The sequence below is a fragment of the Lampetra planeri genome, chromosome 53 (genome assembly GCF_965212315.1).
Source record: "Lampetra planeri chromosome 53, kcLamPlan1.2.h2, whole genome shotgun sequence".
In the NCBI taxonomy this organism is placed as follows: Eukaryota; Metazoa; Chordata; class Hyperoartia; order Petromyzontiformes; family Petromyzontidae; genus Lampetra; species Lampetra planeri.
This window is the reverse complement of record NC_136159.1, coordinates 5,984,467-6,005,348: the sequence shown is the minus strand read 5'-3', so window position 1 is coordinate 6,005,348 and position 20,882 is coordinate 5,984,467. Positions and strand designations below refer to the sequence as shown.

The window sequence follows — 20,882 nt, the reverse complement described above, 5'->3', positions numbered from 1 at the left end:
CACGGCCTACCCGTACCCATACCCGGCCGCGCCAGGGTCGTAAACGGCTACCCGTACCCGCCTGGGTACGGGTAGCCGAGTATCGGGTAGGGTACGGGTATCGGGTACCCGGTTGCGACCTCTGCTACTCGGACCTGTCCCGCGGACGTCGGTAATCGTGTTTCTCGTCTAGGGCGCCCCTCTAGGTCAAGGCGATTCTGCCCGCGTCTTTAGCGGGCGCGTTATGGGATGGACATGGATGCGGCGGGGGGGGGGGTCTGTACGTCTGTCTGTGTCTGTGTGTCTGTGTGTGTGTGTGTCTGTCTGTGTGTGTGTTTGTGTGTGTGTCTGTGTGTGTGTGTGTCTGTGTGTGTGTGTATGTCTGTGTGTGTGTTTGTGTGTGTGTCTGTGTCTGTGTGTGTGTCTATGTCTGTGTGTGTCTATGTCTGTGTGTGTCTATGTGTATGTGTGTCTGTCTGTGTGTGTGTGTCTGTGTGTGGAGGAGTGGGGAGCGGTGGTGTAGCGGTTAGCGCGCTGCGCTATGAACCCGGCGACCCGAGTTCGATTCCCGTTCACGGCCAACACCGGTGACGATTATTTGAACCGGTCCTGGGCCACCCCTAGGTCGACTCGGTCTCAAATGAGTACATGGTGCGGTGTGTAGTAAGCATCGCCACTGGGGAGACAAAGGCGGTCGGGCGTGGTGCTGGCCACTCACCCCCTCGTGTGCCGTGCCGGCCTTCATAGGTGCTCGCTAACAGCACTTGCCCCAACAGTCTGTTAAGGCTTTACGGGGGATCTTTGCCTTCGTCTTTGTTGTACGTCGAACTTCTTTCGCACCGTACGTAGCCGACCGTGCTAATCGCAGGTGCGGTGTGTGTGTGTCTAAATGCGGACTCGGGATGTCCTCGACCCGCCGTGGTAATGTGGAATTTCCGACAGTGTGTCCGACGAGAGTGTGTCCGTATGCGCGTGCGACCGCGTGGTGGTGGTGGCACAGTAGGGGGCACAGGTGGTGCATCAGCCAGTCATCTCGGTCATCTCAGTCAGTCGACCCGTGGCACCTGCTGGGTCTGCCCCGTGACCTGCCAGCGGGCGTTCGACACTTCACGTGGCCTCAAGGTGCACATTGCCTGGCACAAGCGTCGTGGTGACGTCACCGCCACTTAGTGTTGTTGTTGTTGTTGTACTGTGCTCGTATCTGTGTGTGTCGGTGTGTATGTGTGGGGAGCGGTGGCGAAACTTGTGCCACGGTTACCTGAACCGGTCCTGGGCCCCTCCACTAGGTCAACTCAACCTTAAACGAGTATCATCTGGTGCGGTGTGTAATGGGGGAGACAAAGACGGGCGGTGCCGGCTGACATTCGGTGCTCACTCACGGCACCGACCCCCAATAGCCCAGAAGGCTGCACAGTGGATCTTTGTTGTTGTTGTTGTGTATTAAGCAACACGGCTAAGCACGATTTCAACTTGGGTGGTGCTGGAATAGGCAAACACCGCCGTTCATACGAGGTGCTATCGGCTCCTACCGCCGCATTATTCGGATCGAGCAGCACACGTTCGTTGTCACGGCGTCCTCCGTTGTTTGACTATCGCCGCCTTCAACCCAAACACCACGTGCTTGCTGGACAAGGACGTGGTGAAGTATGGCTGGGTGATTCTAGATTTGAAGCCTTCGTGACTGCAAGGATTCATACTCTTAGGTTTTTTCGGTAAAGTCACGTAGGTAAAAATTAAAGAAATAATAAATAATTGGAAGAAAAATTACGTTATTTCAATTATTTTTATTTAGTTTATTTTAAATAATTATTTTATTTCTATTACTATTTATATAATTTTTTATTTGCTTAATTTTTTCCCGAAAAAACCTAAGAGTATGGCTGGGTGAACGACCGCCTTGACCGAACACTTCGCAAGGACTTGCGCTCATTTCACACGGCCTCATTCTAGATTTGAAGCTTTCGTGACTGCATGTATTCATATTCTTAGGTTTTTTCGGTAAAGTCACGTAGGTAAAAAAAATCAAAATTAATGAAAGTAAAATAAAAATAAAATAAACACAACCTCACTTGGGGGGGTACTCATCCAGCAGTGGAGAAAACATGTATCATTATTTGTTATGTATATAAGGCTTATATAACATGGGTAACCTTAGTCTTCGTGGTATGGAGTGCTTTACTTACGATCAGTTTAATCTTCTTAGGTTTTTTTCGGTAAAGTCACGTAGTGATTTTTGTTTTTATTTTTTATTTTATTTTACTTTCTACGTGACTTTACCGAAAAAAACCTAAGAAGATGATTCCTTGCAGTCACGAAAGCTTCAAATCTAGGATCAGTTTAATGTTATATTTAAGGCTCTGATAGGGATGATTATGAAATTCTAGATTTGAAGCTTTCGTGACTGCAAGGATTCATACACTTAGGTTTTTCGGTAAAGTCACGTAGGTAAAAATAAAATTAAAGTAAAAAAATTATTAGTTTATTAATAATATTCTTATTTTATTTTTATTTTAAAAATTATTAATAATATTAATTTTATTTTATTTGTATTCATTTAATTTTCATTTTTTACCTACGTGACTTTACCGAAAAAACTAAGAATATGATTATGAAAGCTTTCCCCGTCCGCCTTTGTATCCCCAGGCGCTCACTTGTTCCGAGATAAATTTTAACCTCGATTTACGAACACATCAACGTTTTTTTGGCTCGCGTCAAATTCATAATGAGCGCGCGCCAATTAGAATTATTTGGTTGTCGAATCATTTTTTTTTCGTTTAACAGCTGGAGGTGATAATGTGCGCTGGGCATTTTGTCATAAGTGATAATTGCAATACACATAGTGTAATTGATGATAATAATAATTACATTAACATTGAGATTTGGTGACTATGATGTAAGTATGCCATCGGGATGTACGTGGTTTAATACGCTCAATTATAAACACTTAACGCTGAGTGTGTGGGATTGTGTTGTGATCTGCCATGTGGTGGTTGAACTCGGTGGTGGTGATGGTGGTTGAACTTGGTGGTGGTGGTTTAACTCTGGTGGTGGTGGTTGAACTCAGTGGTGGTGGTTGAACTTGGTGGTGGTGGTTTAACTCTGGTGGTGGTGGTTGAACTTGGTGGTGGTGGTGGAACTCGGTGGTGGTGGAACTCGGTGGTTGTGGTGGTGGTTGAACTCTGGTGGTGGTTGAACTCTGGTGGTGGTGGTTGAACTTGGTGGTGGTGGTGGTGGTTGAACTCTGGTGGTGGTTGAACTTGGTGGTGGTGGTTTAACTCTGGTGATGGTGGTTGAACTTGGTGGTGGTGGTGGAACTCGGTGGTGGTGGTGGTGGTGGAACTCGGTGGTTGTGGTGGTGGTTGAACTCTGGTGGTGGTTGAACTCTGGTAGTGGTGGTTGAACTTGGTGGTGGTGGTGGTGGTTGAACTCTGGTGGTGGTTGAACTTGGTGGTGGTGGTGGTGGTGGTGGTGGTGGTGGAACTCGGTGGTGGTGGTGGTGGTTGAACTTAGTGCTGGTAGCTGAGCTCCGTGACGATAGTTGACACGACACGGCCAGTGTCTGGCCGAAGCGAGGAGCACTCCGCACGTGTCGAGGCGCCAACGAGTGGAGTCTCGGGCAGCGGTGACCACGGCGGCAGTCGCGGCGAGACGCGAGAGCGGAGAGCAGTCGGTGTCTCTCCCGGGAGACGCGTTGAGTTGTTAGTTGAGCACTTTTTGATCGCGACACTACTCACAGTTGGAGGATCCTCGCCAGAGGTCGCAAACGGGTTTTGATTCCTTACCCGTACCCGGCCGCACCAGGGTCGCAAACGGGTACCCGTACCCGGCCGGGTATCGGGTAGCCGGGTATCGGGTAGGGTACGGGTATCGGGTACCTGATTGCGACCTCTGGGATGAAGCCATGTTGCAGGCGCGGGTGGGTTGATTCTAGGAACTTGAATTGTGAGAAGAGACAAGACGTTGGGAAATGAGTGACAAACGGTGACTCACCAGTGACTCACGGCCTACCCGTACCCGGCCGCACCAGGGTCGCAAACGGGTACCCGTACCCGACCGGGTACGGGTAGCCGGGTATCGGGTAGGGTACGGGTATCGGGTACCCGATTGCGACCTCTGATCTTCGCCCCAGGGCTCAGCTGGTGCGCTGTCGTTGTTTGGCCGTCGGCGTGGTTTAGCATCGGCGGCATCGTCATCGTCATCGTCGTTGCCGCTCTGGAGGCCGGGAGATCCGGCGATCGACGTTCGGTGGTCGCGTCGACGGCACCCGTCGTGATCTCTCGCGTAACAGCCGCGCGCGGTGGGCCGCGTTGAAGGCTGCTGCCGTGCTCCGCTCCACCCAGACCCACGGTTATCTGCGGGCCTGGCCACCTGAATGTGAAATCGTGGCTTTGTTGCTCTGCGTCCACATCAGCAGCCGTACGGGAGAAGTACCCGGCACCGTTTGCTTCAGCCGAGTACTGAATTTTTAGTTTCCGTTGCTGCTGCTGCTGCTGCTTTGGCAGTTGTGCACAAGCACAGTTAACACTACCACCACCGCTTCTCAACACGATTGTCAACAACACTCTGTGTGTGACCCTTAATGGGAAAATATAAATCGCAGGCGACGTTTCGGACAACGTCCCTTCTTCATTGCACATAAAGGCCGTCGTTTATCTATGTGCTGTGAAGAATTTTTTTTAAATCTGGATTGAAAACTAATTTTCTTCGGAACGGCTGTTTGTGTTGAGTTTTTTTTGTCCGTCCCTCGCGCCTCCGATTCGCGCGGTTGGCTTCGTGCGGTGCGAAAGAAGCTCTCCATACGTACATGCAGAGACCCGAGTCGTCATTTGTTGTGTATGATGCTTTCTCACCTGATGACGGACGCTTGTGTTGCGCCCGAAACGCCGTGATATATTTTATTTTCTACCTACGTGACTTTACCGAAAGAACCAAAGAGTATGGATTCCTTGCAGTCGCGAAAGCTTCAAATCAAGATTGTTGCCTATTGTTTTACTTTTAAGGCCACGCAACGGCGTGATTTGGTGAAAGTGTGCCGACTTGTTGTGTTTCTGTTTGTTTGTTTGCTAACCTACCGAAAGGAGCCGTCACCAGGTAGATCAGTCCAACTCTCGACAAACTTCCTCCAAAGTAATAATAATGAGGCATTCCACTTCGCCGCAGTCGCCAAAGGAATTCTACGTGGCAACTTTGTTCAACGCGGCGGCGGGCGAACGGAAGACGCCACACGGGGTACAAAACACTTTAGCCACAATAGAGGCCAGAATAATTTATTTTAACACGTGGTAGGCTTTCGCGACCAATATCATCCATAATAGAGGTTTTTTTTGGTGTTAGATCGCGTAAATATATAAATGTGTCGTTAAAACCCGCCACCACCCGGCACAGCCAACTAGTAAGGGTTGTCACGTGAACAGAACGTGGGCAATTCGTCACTAGTACAGCACTAGTGTATAGTGTAGTGTATAGTGTAGTGTATAGTTGTGTAATGTATAGTGTAGTGTATAGTAGTGTAGTGTATAGTAGTGTGTAGTATAGTGTATAGTGTAGTATACTAGTACAGCACTAGTGTATAGTGTAGTTATACTAGTACAGCACTAGTGTATAGTGTAGTGTATAGTGTAGTATACTAGTACAGCACTAGTGTATAGAGTAGTGTATAGTGTAGTGTATAGTGTAGTATACTAGTACAGCACTAGTGTATAGTGTAGTGTATAGTGTAGTATACTAGTACAGCACTAGTGTATAGTGTAGTGTATAGTAGTGTATAGTGTAGTATACTAGTACAGCACACCGGTTGTGTGTTGGAGAGCCAAGCCACAACATTTACAATCTGAGCACGACGTTTCGCGCCGGTAATTACAACCAGCTTTATCAGGCGACAGCCAGATTTGTGGACAAGTTAAACTGTCCCGTTCCTTATATAGATAATTAACATATATCAAAAAAATATCCTCGTTTTGCAAGCGTGACCTCATTTGCAACAGCACCCAAAACGGACTGCCACCTCCATCACTTGCAACCGCACCTACCCAACCCCCCCCCCCCCCCCCCTTAAGACCGTTTAAAAGACCATAAAGTTGTAGTTTTGTGTAAAAAAAAGAAAATCAACAGGCTTTTATTGGGCGCGCGCGTGCCTGGCGTGTGGAGTTTCCCCCGTGCGGGCACTTGTTCGAGTTTTAGGACTGGTAGTCACAGTTTATAGAGTGTGGGGTCGTGCTGTGTGCGGGCAGTGGGGGGGGGGGCAGGGGGGGGTAGACTGGGGGGAGTTGTGGGTGGTGGTGGTGGGGTGAATTGAACAGCAGCACCAAACATAAAGTTACGTGGAGGACAGACGGACAGACGCGTTCACAAAGCCAATGTTGTCTTTAACCCTCCCTCTCACTCTCACTGCCTCTCTCCTCCCTCCCTCCCTCTCTACACTAAACAGCCCCATTAGCTTTATAGACTCTGCTGTTAAGCACCAAGGGCCGCTATACGCGGGGGGGGGGGGGCTTGATTTCTCTGCTGCTTAGTACGAGTAGAGGAGGCTTGGCTTGCCAGGGGTACAATAAGTCCTCGTACGGATTGTCGGCGGAGGGCGCACTAGCGTGAGAGTGCAAGGCTCAAAGCCTGTCCAATAAGATCCTCACAGTTATTGCTGTAATCATGTTGATGTGTGTTTACACGCAACCGCAGACAAAGGTCCCCCGTGTAGCCTGAACAGATTGCTGGGGCAAGTGCTGTCAGCGAGCGCCTCTGAAGGCCGGCACGACGCACGAGGGGGCGAGTGGCCAGCACCGCTCCCGGCCGCCTTTGTCTCCCCGGTGGTGATGTTTGAGGCTGAGTCGACCTATGGGAGGCCCAGAACCAGTTCAGATAATTGTCACTGGTGTTGGCCGGGATCGTCGCGCAGTGCGCTAACCACTGCGCCACCGCTCCCTACATATTCACTACTTTAATGAGCCAAGAATGTCTGTGTGTCCCGCGCGTGACGTCACTCCACGTCGGTCAGCCCCCCTCATTAATAATAATTAGCCGTGTGACGTCACTCCACATGGGGGGGGCGAGGCGCCTCCTCCCCCCTCCTCGGCGTCAACTCACAACCCTCACGTCACGTGATCTCCGTAACGCTGTTGAGACATCGAAGTAAAAAGGACGTCGTGATGAACAAGGGATTATAACCTGCAAATGAAACAAGTCTGTGTCACCGCGCCCTTACAAATTGCACACGAATTGATGCAATGCATATGACGTCGCGATCTGCTTTTCGTTTGTAAGTTTCAGATTTGCTGCAATAAAACCCCTCCTTGGACGGGCAAAAGGCTAATCAATGTATATTCTCAAAACACATGCAGCGAACCGTTTCATATGCGTGTATATATATGTATGCATATAGACACACGGGTACGTATACAGAATGACATTATACTATACAGGCACGCATATACAGAGACGTAAAAATAGCAATAACAGTGGCAAATAACTGCACAGGTCCTGGGCCTCCCCTAAGTCGACTCGACATGAAATGAGTACCTCGTTCGGTGTTTAAACGTCGCGATTGTGGGGAGACAAAGGCGGGTGGGGCTTGATGCTGGCGACCCACCCCAAGTGGTGCAGTGGCAGCCTTAATAGGTGCTCGCTAACGACACGTGCCCCAAATGCTATGTGGGCGATCGCATAGCCTTAGGTTCACATAGACATATGCATATATACACGCACACAAGAAATATAGTTGGACACGTACGGCTATAGACACAAATAAATACAGCAAATAGACACAGACACACGTGAAATCACACACACAAAGATAAAGGCAAAGATCCCCCGTGTAGCCTGTAACAGACTGTAGGGGCAAGTGCTGTTAGCGAGTAGCACCTATGAAGGCCGGCACGGCACACGAGGGGGTGGGCGGCCAACACCACGCCCGGCCGCCTTTGTCTCCCTAGTGGCGATGTTTACACATCGTACTAGGTACTCATTTGAGGCTCAGTCGACCTAGGGGAGTCCCATGACCGGTTCAGATAATCGTCACTGGTGTTGGCCTTGAGCGGGAATCGAACTCGGGTGGCCAGGTTCGTAGCGCAGCATAGCACTAACCGCTACACCACCGCTCCCCACTCCTCCACAAAGACAAAGATCCCCCGTATAGCCTTAACAGACTGTAGGGGCAAGTGCTGTTAGCAAGCACCTATGAAGGCCGGAACGGTACACGAGGGGGTGGGTGGCCAGCGCCACGCCCGACCGCCTTTGTCTCCCCAGTGGCGATGTTTACACACCGCACCAGGTACTCATTTCAGGTTGAGTCGACCTAGGGGAGGCCCAGGGCCGGTTCAAATAATCGTCACTGGTGTTGGCCTTGAGCGGGAATCGAACTCGGGTTGCCAGGTTCGTAGCACAGCGTCGCGCTAACCGCTACACCACCGCTCCCCACTCCTCCACACACACTGACACACACACACAGACACACACACAGAGATACACACACGCACACACTGCCCATAAAGGCGGCAGCAGCAGCAGTGTTGCTCTCTGCTCGTTAAGGAACGAGCGAGCGTGGACCCTTCGCGAAGATGGATGGGAGAGAGCGAGACACCACCCCCATCCCAACCACCACCACCCCCCACCCCCACCACCGCCACTACCACCCCAACCTTCATAGCCATCACCACCCCCACCACCACCACCCCCACCACCACTACCACCCCATCCCAACCACCACCCCACCCCCACCACCGCTACTACCACCCCCACCACCGCCACTACCACCCCAACCTTCATAGCCATCACCACCACCACCACCGCCACTACCACCCAAACCTTCATAGCCATCACCACCCCCACCAACACCACCCCCACCACCGCCACTACCACCCCATCTCAACCACCACCACCACCCCCACCACCGCCACTACCACCCCAACCTTCATAACCCTCACCACCACCCCCACCACCGCCACTACCACCCAAACCTTCATAGCCACCGCCACCCCCACCACCGCCACTACCACCCAAACCCCAAGCAGCACCACTAGCACCCCCACCACAACCTTCATAACAACCACCAACACACGAACCACAACCTTCATAACAACCACCAATACACGAACCACATCCTTCATAACCACCACCCCCACCGCCTCCACCCGACCACAACCTTCATAACAACCACCACCACCTTAACCACCAACATCCCTACCACCACAACCCCCACCACCACCACAACCTTCATAACCCCCACCAACCACCACTGCCACCATAAGCCCCACCGCCACCGTAGGCCCCTACACGTGGACCTTGAGCTCACCGCTCCATCTCCCCCGATGGCCGCCCTCTCGGGGCGAGGTCTCCCTCCTTGGGCTGCCATTCCTTCCCCCGGTCTCTCGTTTCCTGTAAACGGCCGGTCCCGTGGCCGTGACTCGACCCCCGGGGCGATGAGGCCACACTTTCTTTTGTTTACGTTTCCCCAACGTCGCTAAACCGTGCTCACCGGAGGTGCTGCGTGCGTGCGTGCGCTCGTTCTCCCGTCCGCGTGTCCGTGTCGCGTGCGGTGCCGGCGGAGGTGCACACGTGCGTCTCGCTTCACCCCTCGCTCTCCTTGGGCCCCTTTCTCAGCTTTCAGAATCGTCGGCATCGTTGTTTCGACCGCAGGAGGATTGAGGAATCCGATGAGCTATGAAGCTCTTTCTCTCACTGATGTCCAGTATGGGGGCACGGGGGTAGGCAGGTTACGACGGCGAACGACACGACAAACGCGAAAGGAGTGCAAAAAATAGATGCGAAATGGTAAGCAAGTCACCTAAATGCAAGCCAACGAATAATACATAAGAGGTTTTTTTTTGGGTTAGATCGTGTAAATATATAAATGCGTCGTTAAAACCCGCCACCACCCGACACAGCCAACTAATAAGGGTTGTCACGTAAACAGAACGTGACAATTGGTCACTAGTACAGCACGCCGGTTGTGTGTTGGTGAGCCAAGCCACAACATTTACAATCTGAGTACGACGAAGAATGCATCCATTTGTTATAAAAGTTCGATTTATCAAGCTTGGGCAAGGTAGCATAAAAACGGCAACAACACGGTCCCAGACCACCCCAAGATAACGCCGTGTAGCGTTAGCCCCCCAGTCGCATGGCACGGTAACATCCAACTACAGCGATTCTACACGGGTAATGATCGAAGTTACGAATCACATTTGTTGCAGGTGGTGCATCAGCCAGTCGTCTCGGTCATCTCGGTCAGTCGACCCGTGGCACCTGCTGGGTCTGCCCCGTGACCTCCTGCCAGCGGGCGTTCGACACTTCACGTGGCCTCAAGGTGCACATGGCCTGGCACAAGCGTCGTGGTGACGTCACCGCCACTTAGTGGCGAATGGCGGTTGTTGTTGTTTGTGCGTGAAACAGCAGCACTGGGGGTGAGACAAAGGCGGCCGGGCGTTTGGTTGTGCTGGCCACCAAACCCCCACCGTCTGACGTGGTGGGTGCTACTCGCTAGCAGCACTTGCCCCAACAGTCTATGAAGGCTGTCAACCGGTCCTAGGCCTTCCCTTGGTCGACTCGGCCTTAGACGAGTACCTGGTGTGGTGTGCGAACATCGGCATTGGGGGGAGACAAAGGTGTCCAAGCGTGGCGCTGGCCACCAACCCTCTTGTGCGCCTTGCCGGCCTTAATAGGACCTCGCAAACAGCACTTGCCCCAACAGTCTGTTATAGTCGACGCGGGGGGGGGGTGGAGATCTTTGCGTGTTATCGCAAGATGTAAATTGCAATAATACGCGCACTGCCGCAGCCAAGGGTCGTGGGAACTTTCCAGCGCAAAACGGGAAAGATTAAAACGGCCTCGAATTTTATTGCCAATCGGCGGCGAAACTCTCCGAGTGGATCGAGGAGGGCTCGGAGCGACGATGAAAAATAAACCGAATCCTTTTATCAAAATGTAAACCGGATAGCGAGTTACGGTCGCGCGGCACTTGCAGGGAAAATGTTTGTCCGGCCTTCGGCCTTGTGTTTTGTCGCCGAATGGATCTCAACGTGGGTTTTGACGATCGTGACATCCGCAAAAACCTTGTCTCGACGTAGACCAAACCGCGCATTGGAATTTCTTTTTGCGTCGGTACATTTTTTTTATGGCGCAGTTGTCCACTCGTGGAAAACTTTCGGGGAAGGCCGCCTTTTTAGAAAAGTCTTCGATGAGCACGGTTGGCTACGTACGGTGCAAAAGAAGTTCAACGTGCATACTTTACGTCGGGGGGGGGAGACGCGTTCCTGAACGGTGCGATGACGAACATCGAAGCAACGTCAAAGGAAGCGATTTCCAGGGTTAGTTGGTGGAGGCGAAGGCTGAGAGGCGATGGATAACGAGAACTGACGGACGAGGCTGTCAGCGACGCAAGTTTGGGTTGAGGCGACGCAAATCAAACAAACTGCAAATTCTTTTTTTATTTTGCCAGTTGAGGCCCATTGAGCAATATAGCTCTTTTTCAGAAGTGACCTGGCCACAAATGAAAGTTCAACAAGAGTGGCTTACCATCGTGTGGACATTTATAGCAGCCAAATACTCTAAACGCGTGATGTCGATTCTAAATGCGGAGGGAAAAAGCGGATGACCCAGCGAAAAATCCAGCTTTTTCAGAAGTGACTTGGCCACAAATGAAAGTTCAACGAAGTGGCTTATCATCCTGTGGACATTTATAGCAGCCAAATATTCTAAACGCGTGATGTCGATTCTATATGCGGAGGGAAAAAGCAGATGACCCAGAGAAAACTCCACGCGACCATTTACAGGCATCAGGGTCGGGCTCGAACCCACGACCTCCTGTATACCAGGCGAGGGAGTTAACATTTCGCCACCGCAGCGCCCCGAGGTAGTGGTAATAATAATAACATGACGACGTATTTGTGAAATTACGTCAAAGCGGGGGTGGGGAGACGTAATAGTATTGTATCAACCAGGCACCGGCCGCTTTTAAATATCGTCTAACAATACGTCACCATTTTGTTCGTTAAGCGGGTACGCGCCTTCTCTCTCCCTGTGGCCTAAATAAGGCTCCGTTGGCTGAATTTTTCTAAATCCCGCGGAGATGGTGGCGGCCGTCGAGGTCTCGTTTTGTCGCTAACGATGGTGGCGGCAGCGGCGAAGGAAATTCTTCGCGAGCGTTTTTGCATCGCCGGTCGGTGAAATATTACACGACAGCGCTGAAAAAAATTGTTACTTTTTTTTTTATGAAAAGCCTCACGTCCCACCGACCAATCGGGAGGCAACGTCTCGTGCTTAATTTAGGCCGATTTATCGCGGACGAATGCTGCCGCGCGCTAATTGGTCTCTAATTGCCACCGTCGCCTCCTGCGTCCCTTCCCGAGGAAAGTCCGCTCCCGTTAAATGCAAATGCAACCGCCGCGATAAAAAAAAAAAATTCTTCACATTAATTTACATCGAGTGATACTACCCAATTTTTTTGGAACATCACGGTAAAAAAAAAAAAATCTTCACATTAATTTACATCGAGTGATACTACCCAATCTTTTTGGAACATCACGGTAAAAAAAAAAAAATTCTTCACATTAATTTACATCGAGTGATACTACCCAATTTTTTTGGAACATCACGGTAAAAAAAAAAAATTCTTCACATTAATTTACATCGAGTGATACTACCCAATCTTTTTGGAACATCACGGTAAAAAAAAAAATTCTTCACATTAATTTACATCGAGTGATACTACCCAATTTTTTTGGAACATCACGGTAAAAAAAAAAAATTCTTCACATTAATTTACATCGAGTGATACTACCCAATTTTTTTGGAACATCACGGTAAAAAAAAAAAAATGAACTTTTTTTTTGCTGCTGATGTTAGTAATTCCTCTGTGTCCGCAAACGACGCCTCCTGGAACGCTTCTCGTTTGTCACATTTGCATATCGCAGCGCACAGCCTGGGAGGTTCAGCGAATTTAATAAATGGTCCCTTCAGTCACGCGGTGCCAAACCGCTCGTGGCGACGCTCGGCCCCCTCGGCGATGCACGGTCCCCTCGGCGAGGAAATGGAAGACCTCGGTAATTCCCAAGCGATAGGACCTGGGCTCCCACCTCCAACACTTCACCAAGCTGCTGTGATCAGCGTGGTGAAGTATGGTCAAATTAATTCCCCACCCCTCCCCCCACCCCGTGTATTATGGGGGGGAGGGGGGTGGAATTATTCATCTCGTGGTGGATTGGCACGGTGCTGTGAATTACCCTCGTTGTTGAATTCGGTAGACGGGGGCGTCGCTTTCGCTTTCGAAAATTAGCCGAGAACGAAAAGAAGCATTCGTTACTTCGGACCAAACCAGCCCCAACGATTGGAACCAGCTGACGATGACGAAAACGATGATGACGACAATGACGACGGTCACGATGATGATGATTATGACGACGATGAGAACGATTACGATGATGATAACGATGACGACGACGACGACGATCGTCACGATCGCCTTCCCAGCGGATCCGATCGCCAAGCCTCGGACGAAAGCGGAGCGGGAGAGCTCGCGCGATCCATCGGGTCTCCGTGGCCGCGGATGCCTCCAGAAATTACAAATGGCCGCCGTGCCTCGGCGGTGCCGGCGGCTGCGGTAGCAGCAGCCTCGGCGTCACCGCCGTTGTCATCGTCGCTTAATTTGCATGCGGTGTATTTCACCCGTAAGAATCCATTCATTTCCCTTTCCCCCGTTTTCTCGCCCACGCCGAGCTCCGTCGCTCCCCCCCCCCCTTCTGTCCCCCACCGCCGCTGCCGTGTCCCACGTTTTGTTTTGTTCGGTGGGGTGGTGGGTGGGGGGGCAGGAGGGTGGTGGTGCTGTGAGCTGGTTGGGGGATTGGGGGGGGGGGGGGAAGCCTGCGATAATTCTGCGTAGAAATTAGCATGCGAAAAACTACACTCGTTTCGTATGCACGGACGCAACCGTCAGCTGCCAGCGACGCGCACACGCGCTCGCGCGCGCACGCAAGCACGCGCAAACGTGCGCATATTCGCGTGGCAATTATTTATAAAATTATTCGCAGCCGTCGGGACGAGATAACAAGAAAATATAAACGTGCCCGGATTATTTCCAAATGTTTTATATATATCTATGTATTTATTTTCTTGGCTCGGACGTCCGCTTTCGTAGAAATCTCAAAATACGCGGTCGGCGGCGGGGTGGTGGATGGGGAAGATTTATTTTTTCCACATCATCATCCTCCCCACCATCGCCGCCACCGCCGCCGTCAAATAAAAAATCCGATCCGCTGCCAACGGGAGATGACGCTGGGCCGAACCGCGCCGCGCCCCCTTTGCGCGTGGTGTGGAGGTTCGACGTTCTTGGAACGACGCTGACTCCGCGCGGGGGACTGAGGTCGCGCGACAACCGGCTTCTCCGCGGAGACGGCTTTTGGGGGGGGGGGGCGGGGGGGGGGCCCCCCCAAGTCCTCGGTTCGTGATCCACGCGAGCCCCCAGGGGGTTGTTGACGACGAGAAGGGGAGGAGGAGGGGGGGGCATGGGGACCGTGGTGGAGATGCAGGCGTCGCGAAAACTCCGCGTAAACGAGACGGCGTTGAGCTTTGTGTTTCTTGTTGCCCTCAGTTCCGATATCCAGGAATAATTAAATAAATGAAACTGTTAAGTTAGGCGCCTTGCGTGTGCCGTGTACGTGTGTGTGTGTGTGCGTCTGCACGTCTGTGTGTTTGCGTGCATGAGGAGCGGTGGCCCATTGGTTAGCGCGTCGTGCTACGAATCCGGCTACCCGAGTTGGATTCCGGCTGACGGCCAATGAGCAGTGGTGAATATTTGCACCATTTGTGGGCCTGTCCTGGGTCAGACCCTTGTGTGCCGTGTCCGCCTTCATAGGTGCTCGCTAACAGCACTTACCCCAACGGTCTGTTATGGCTATGCGGGGGATCTTTGTCTCTGTTTTGTGTACGTGTACGACTGTACATCTGTGCGCGTCTGTATGTGTGTGTGCGTCTGTGTGTGTACGTCTGTACGTGTGTGTATGTCTGTGTGTGTATGTCTGTGTGTGTATGTACGTCTGCGTGTGTGCGCACGTACGTGGCGTAAACCCGTCACTGTGATTTTTTTGAAAGTCGCTCTGATGCGCAACACCACATGCATATTTTAATGATCGCGGTTATTTAGAAAAATCGCGGAATTTTTTTTTTACTCTATAACATTTTTGACATTTTATTATTTTGTATTTGTATCCCGTGTGTGCGCGCGCGCGCGTTGCGGCTACGTTGGCCGTCGTCGTCGGCGTGCGTCGTCGTTGCTGTTTTTATTTTATTTTATTTTTCCCGGGGTTTTCGCGCAGCGGCCGTAGCCGTATTGCGTCGACAATTTGGCGAAAAGGCCGAGAGAGTTGCGTTCGCCGATTCAGAAAGAAACGGAGGAAATTGCGATTTGTAAAAAAAAAAACGTGCTTTTTTTTTACGGTTTACGATTTTTTTCATGGCTATAGCATCGCTTACTGGCAGAAGTTAACATTTCCACCTCCTGGAATGCCTCTAAACTGCGGTCAGTTTTGTTCGGGCTGTTGAATTTTTGTAACAAAGATTGAATAAAGGGTAGTGGCGGTGGCGGGTGGGGGTGGCGCTTGGGTCACACCGATGCTTTAGTAGAATTCCAAGATTCGCGATCCCGCTTCGATCGGATAATTATATTGCTTACATTCCCCGCATAATTCGCTCGCCGTGAGCAGTCAAGTACCGTAGTGCGGTCGTCACTCCTGCGCGTGTATCGCATGGCAAAAAATTGTTTTTAGCGGCTCTTGATATTAATTTAAAAAAAATTTACATTTTTTTTTTACAGCTGCTTCGCGCAGAGGAGGAGGTCGCAGACAGCGGGAGGAACATCGCGGGGACGATCGAGCGAACGCCGTGCCAAGGATGGCAACGATCACGACGACGACGACGATGAAGAAGAAAGAAGAAGCGAGCGAGGGGTGGGGTTCAGGAGTGGCGACGGCGACGCGGTGAGTGGGGGGGGGGGGGGATGGGGGGGGGGGGCATCGGAGCGATGGTGCCGTTGAGGCTGGGGAGGGGGGGGAGCGAATGGGGAGGTACTGGCGCACACCTCGGTCGTCGCTCGTACCGCCCACTCGCTCTCCTGCCCGCTGTCCCGCTCGCTGTCCTGCGCGCTGTCCTGCTCGCTGTTTCTCTTGCTGTCCCGCTCACTGTCCCGCTCGCTGTCTCGCTCGCAGTCTTGCTCGCTCTCCTGCCCGCTGTCCCGCTCGCTGTCCCTCTCGCTGTCTCGCTCGCTGTCTCGCTCGCTGTCCCTCTCGCTGTCTCGCTCGCTGTCTCGCTCGCTGTCTCGCTCGCTGTCCCTCTCGCTGTCTCGCTCGCTGTCCCTCTCGCTGTCCTGCTCGCTGTCCTGCTCGCTGTCCTGCTCACTGTCCCGTGCGCTGTCCCGCTTGCTATCCCTTTCGCTCTTCCGCTCACAGTCCCACTCGCTCACCGATCTCTGTCCCTCTCTCTGTCCCGCACACTCTCCCGCACGCTCACCGCTCACGCGCCCCCCCCCCCCCCAAGCTCGCTCCGACAACATGAATATTAAACGCTCGGAGGCCATTTTCTGTCGTGCCTCTCTCGTTATCGTTAGGCGGCAGCGCGGCGCGCAAATTCTGCCCAGGCCAACGCCGCTCGCTCAATTACCGCAGTTTGTAGATTTCCCCGCGTCCTGTCCGCCCCCCCCCTCCACCTCTTCTCGATCTCCATCGTCGTATCACGGAAGCCGTCGTGGCGTTATTTATTTTTAATTAAAGGCGTGCGACGCGATATCTGAGCGCGCGCGTGCGACCCCCCCCACCCCCGCCCCTTTCCCCGTTGCGCCCGTGAGTGGATTATACCGCCAGGTTTTCGGGGGGGCGGGGGGGCGGGGAGGGGGTGCTGCGATAAAAAAAAAAATTATGTAAATTTTTCGTGAACGTTCCCTTGGAATATTTTTTCACCAGCTTTTCGTTTTTGTGCTTCGCTTGCTTTCAACGTTTCTCGCAACCGTCGGGTTTTGTGCGGGATCATTGTTGGGGGGGGGGGGCGAGGGGGGGTGGTTTGCCGTTGCTTTTCATTCACGTGGTTTGCGTGCTTTTTAGCTACGGTGCTAGCAGGCAGATGGCGATGGGAAGCGTTCGCACAAGGAGATCGTGGGGCGTAAATTCTGCCCCGTCCAATTTTCGGCAGAACGGCGGTCGTACTGACTCCGTACGGTTATTCTGGGGCAATTCCACACACACACAAAGACAAAGATCCCCCGTATAGCCTTTAACAGACTGTTGGGGCGAGTGCTGTTAGCGAGCAGCACCTGTGATGGGCGGCACGGCAGAGGTGGTGGGTGGTTAGCACCACGCCCGGCCGCCTTTGTCTCCCCAGTGGCGATGTTTACGCAACGCACCAGGTAACTCATTTGAGGCTGAGTCGAGCTAGGGGAGGCCCGGTGTTGGTGGGCGTGAGCGGGAATCGAACTCGGGTCTTTGCCGAGTTTGTAGTGCAGCGTGCTGACCGCTACACTGCCGCTCGCCCCTGCACACACACGCACGCATGCACACACGCACGCATGCACACACACAGGCATACACGCATGCACACACGCACGCATGCACACACGCACGCACGCACGCATGCACACACACGCACGCATGCACACACGCACGCATGCACACACGTAAGCACGTACACCTGCACACAGGCACGCACACGCACACACGCACACACACGTCGCACATTATTAAAAACATTTATCAGACGGAACTTTTAGTCACCGTTCACGTATAAACACCTCCCCCGCCGTTTTTATTTACGCAACGGCAACAATTCGCAGCGCGTAACGTTGCCCAATCTCGCAAAACGAATATCATTGGAATTAAACAAAAATGTAAAAAAAAAAAATGTTTCATTAATTAATATTTTCCTCCACGTACCGCTCTTTTTAACGCAGAAATGGACACACAAACCCCCCCCCCTCCCCCACCGGATTTTTCGCGCAAAAGAGCGGCAACCTCCAAAAGCGTGATTTTATTTCGTTGAAAGTAAGACGATTGCGACGACGATCAAGCGTCAGAGTCGGAATATATATTCATACCGGAGGAATCCGATGAACTATCAAGCTCTTTTTTCCCACAGGTGTCCAGTAGGGGGGTGAATCCTTCGTGACCTCGCCGCCGCCGTCGCGAGCGTCGATCGGCACCGTCGGTGTGCCGGCCGCGGTCGCGTCGACGATTTACCGCGCACGGGAATCCAAATTGGCGGTTTGGGAAATTCTCGCAAACTCGCGTACGGTCGTTCGAAAAGCATTCGGCGAGCGGAGTTGTGGGGGGTAGTGCAATGCGCGTTAATCTACCACCACTACGTTCAATCGCGAAGTCCAGTCTCGTTGGAATATTTATTTTTATGTAAAACGGGGCGAGCGTGAGCGCGTTGTTGCTGTTGTTGCTCCTGCTGCTGCCGACGTAGGAACGTAAATTATTAAGTCGAATTCAAAAACGAATTTGTAAATCATCCTAAGTACAGAAGACTGGACTCGGGGAGACGAACGACCTCAGTCCGTCGTTACATTCCTTGATCTCTGCGTTTACAATCAACTGAACACCCCTTTCCCCTCGTACCAATTGAAAGTCACAACGCAGCCACACGGGCATGTGATTCTAGATTTGAAGCTTTCGTGACTTGCAAGGATTCATACTCTTAGGTTTTTTCGGTAAAGTCACGTAGGTAAAAATAAATAATAAAAATAATATAATAGAAATAATAGAAATTAAATTATAAATCATTGATTTATAAAAAAATGCTATTATTATTAATTATAAATCACTGATTTATAATTTTATTTCTATTATTATTTCTATTATTTCTATTATTTTATATTTATTTTTATTTATTTTTACCTACGTGACTTTACCGAAAAAACCTAAGAGTAGGGGGCATGTGAGCCTCACTAACACTAATCGTGTTCATCAGGCACCCCGTGGTGGCGAGATGTTAACTACCCCGCCTGCTACGCAGAAGGTCGTGGGTTCGATCCAAACCCTGACGCCTGCTGCTGTATATTTAGAGTGGTCGCGTGGATTTTTCTCCGGGTCCTCCGCTTTTTGCCTTCGCATTTAGAATCAACATCGCCGTGCCACGAGTTCCAGTGGGCACGCGCGTATGCACGTGCGTTGAACTTCTTTCGCACAGTACGTATCCGACCGTGCTAAACGTCTCTCTCCTGGCCTCTTGAACTCACCCGCCTGGTTAAACAAAAAGAAACTCGCGCGGTCATCCGTCATCGGGTTCATTTATAAGTCCAAATTTCAACAATTCTAGATTTGAAGCTTTCGTGACTGCAAGGATTCATATTCTTAGGTTTTTTCGGTAAAGTCACGTAGGTAAAAAATTAAAATTAATAAAAGTAAAATAAAAATAAAATAAAAATCACGACGTTTTGGAGGCAACACAATCTTCTGTCTTCAGGTGTAACCATCACAGCTTTTTTTTTTTTACTTGATACAGCAAGCGTGCTGTGACGGGTCCACCTGAAGACGAAAGCTTGTGTTGCCTCCGAAACGTCGTGATTTAAAAAAAAAATTTATTTTACTTTTATTAATTTTACGTGACTTTACTTTTATTAATTTTACGTGACTTTACTTTTATTAATTTTACGTGACTTTACCGAAAAAAGAATATTTCAACAATTATTTTAGATATTTTTACTTTAGAAATATATCGAATAATAATTTAACAGCTCGTGCGAACTGTTCGGCAACTTTACCGGTGCACGAGCCGACATGGTCGCGATCGGCGCGCCGCTAAGCGCCGGCTGCACCGCCGGGCAAGTTCCGGGCGCCGTGACGCAACTCCGCACCGTGCCGGGTCCCAACGTCGAAGCGGCGTCGACTGCCAAACGAACGTCGGGGAACGACATTCTCGCTGCGTACGCGTGGGCGTCGGTTACATGGGCTCGCGTTGCCGCCGCGCAACCGGTCATCCAGCAGCGGATCGATCACAACCCGTGATAATGGGCGCGAGTGTAACTGCGCGGGGACATTTTCATCCAGCAGCCGAGAGTGGTCATCTCTGTCGGTGATGATCGGTGTAACTGTATGGGGAGGCTTCCATCCAGCAGTGGATATATCGTGGTTCATGGTGATGATGATGATGCCGCACGCGTATATCTCGATGGAAAGACCTTCAACGAAGCAGTAGATGGATCATGGCTCTTGATAACGACGAGAATAATTCTACGGGGGAAATCATCACCCAGCAGCGGATCGATGTTGTTCTCGGCGACCCACGCCGACGTCCGCGACTCGCCGATGAGCACCGAAAAGAGCGAAACCTGACCGGTCGGCAAGTTCAGACGTCGGACCTTGAAACGGCCCAAGGGGGGGTCAACCTGGCCAGTTGAGATTTCCTCTTCGTCTTCATCTTCCCGTGAATGCATTTCTATTATAAATATTGCGTGTGTCGTGTATGTGTGTGTATAAATGTTGCGTGTGTCGTGTGTGTGTGTATAAATATAGCGTGTGTCGTGTGTGTGTGTATAAATATAGCGTGTGTCGTGCCGCTTATGCATTGTACTACGTTTTGTTAAAAGGAAAAATAACGTGTACGTGACCTCTTCCAACCCGGTCTGTTTTCATTCCTCGATTCATGAGGCTCGGAGCCGCCCCATCACGACACCGGCCTCCCGCCCAGTGGCTAAAGCTGCACCGACACCACCAACGCCACCACCAACACCACCGCCACTACCGCCACTGCCATCATCAACACCACCGCCACTTCTACAGCCACCATAAACCACCGCCGCCGCCGACCACCGCAATCACCACAACCACCGCTATCGCAACCACCGTCACCGCCGACACCACCGCCATCACCACCACCACTGCCGTCATTGGTCTGTTAAGGCGATATGTGTGTGCGTCTTTGTGCGTGTCTGTGTG

The 20,882-nt window shown here is 51.4% G+C and overlaps 1 long non-coding RNA gene across 5 annotated transcripts in view; it reads left to right on the top strand.

Annotated features, from left to right (window-relative positions):
- Window positions 1-20,882, top strand: part of LOC144734895 (uncharacterized) — a 142,028-nt gene that overhangs the window by 99,460 nt on the left and 21,686 nt on the right. For all 5 annotated transcript variants that reach the window (XR_013588561.1, XR_013588560.1, XR_013588563.1 and 2 more), the window contains one exon: window positions 15,776-15,938. This is a non-coding gene — a long non-coding RNA (uncharacterized LOC144734895). The remainder of the gene's footprint in view (window positions 1-15,775; window positions 15,939-20,882) is intronic.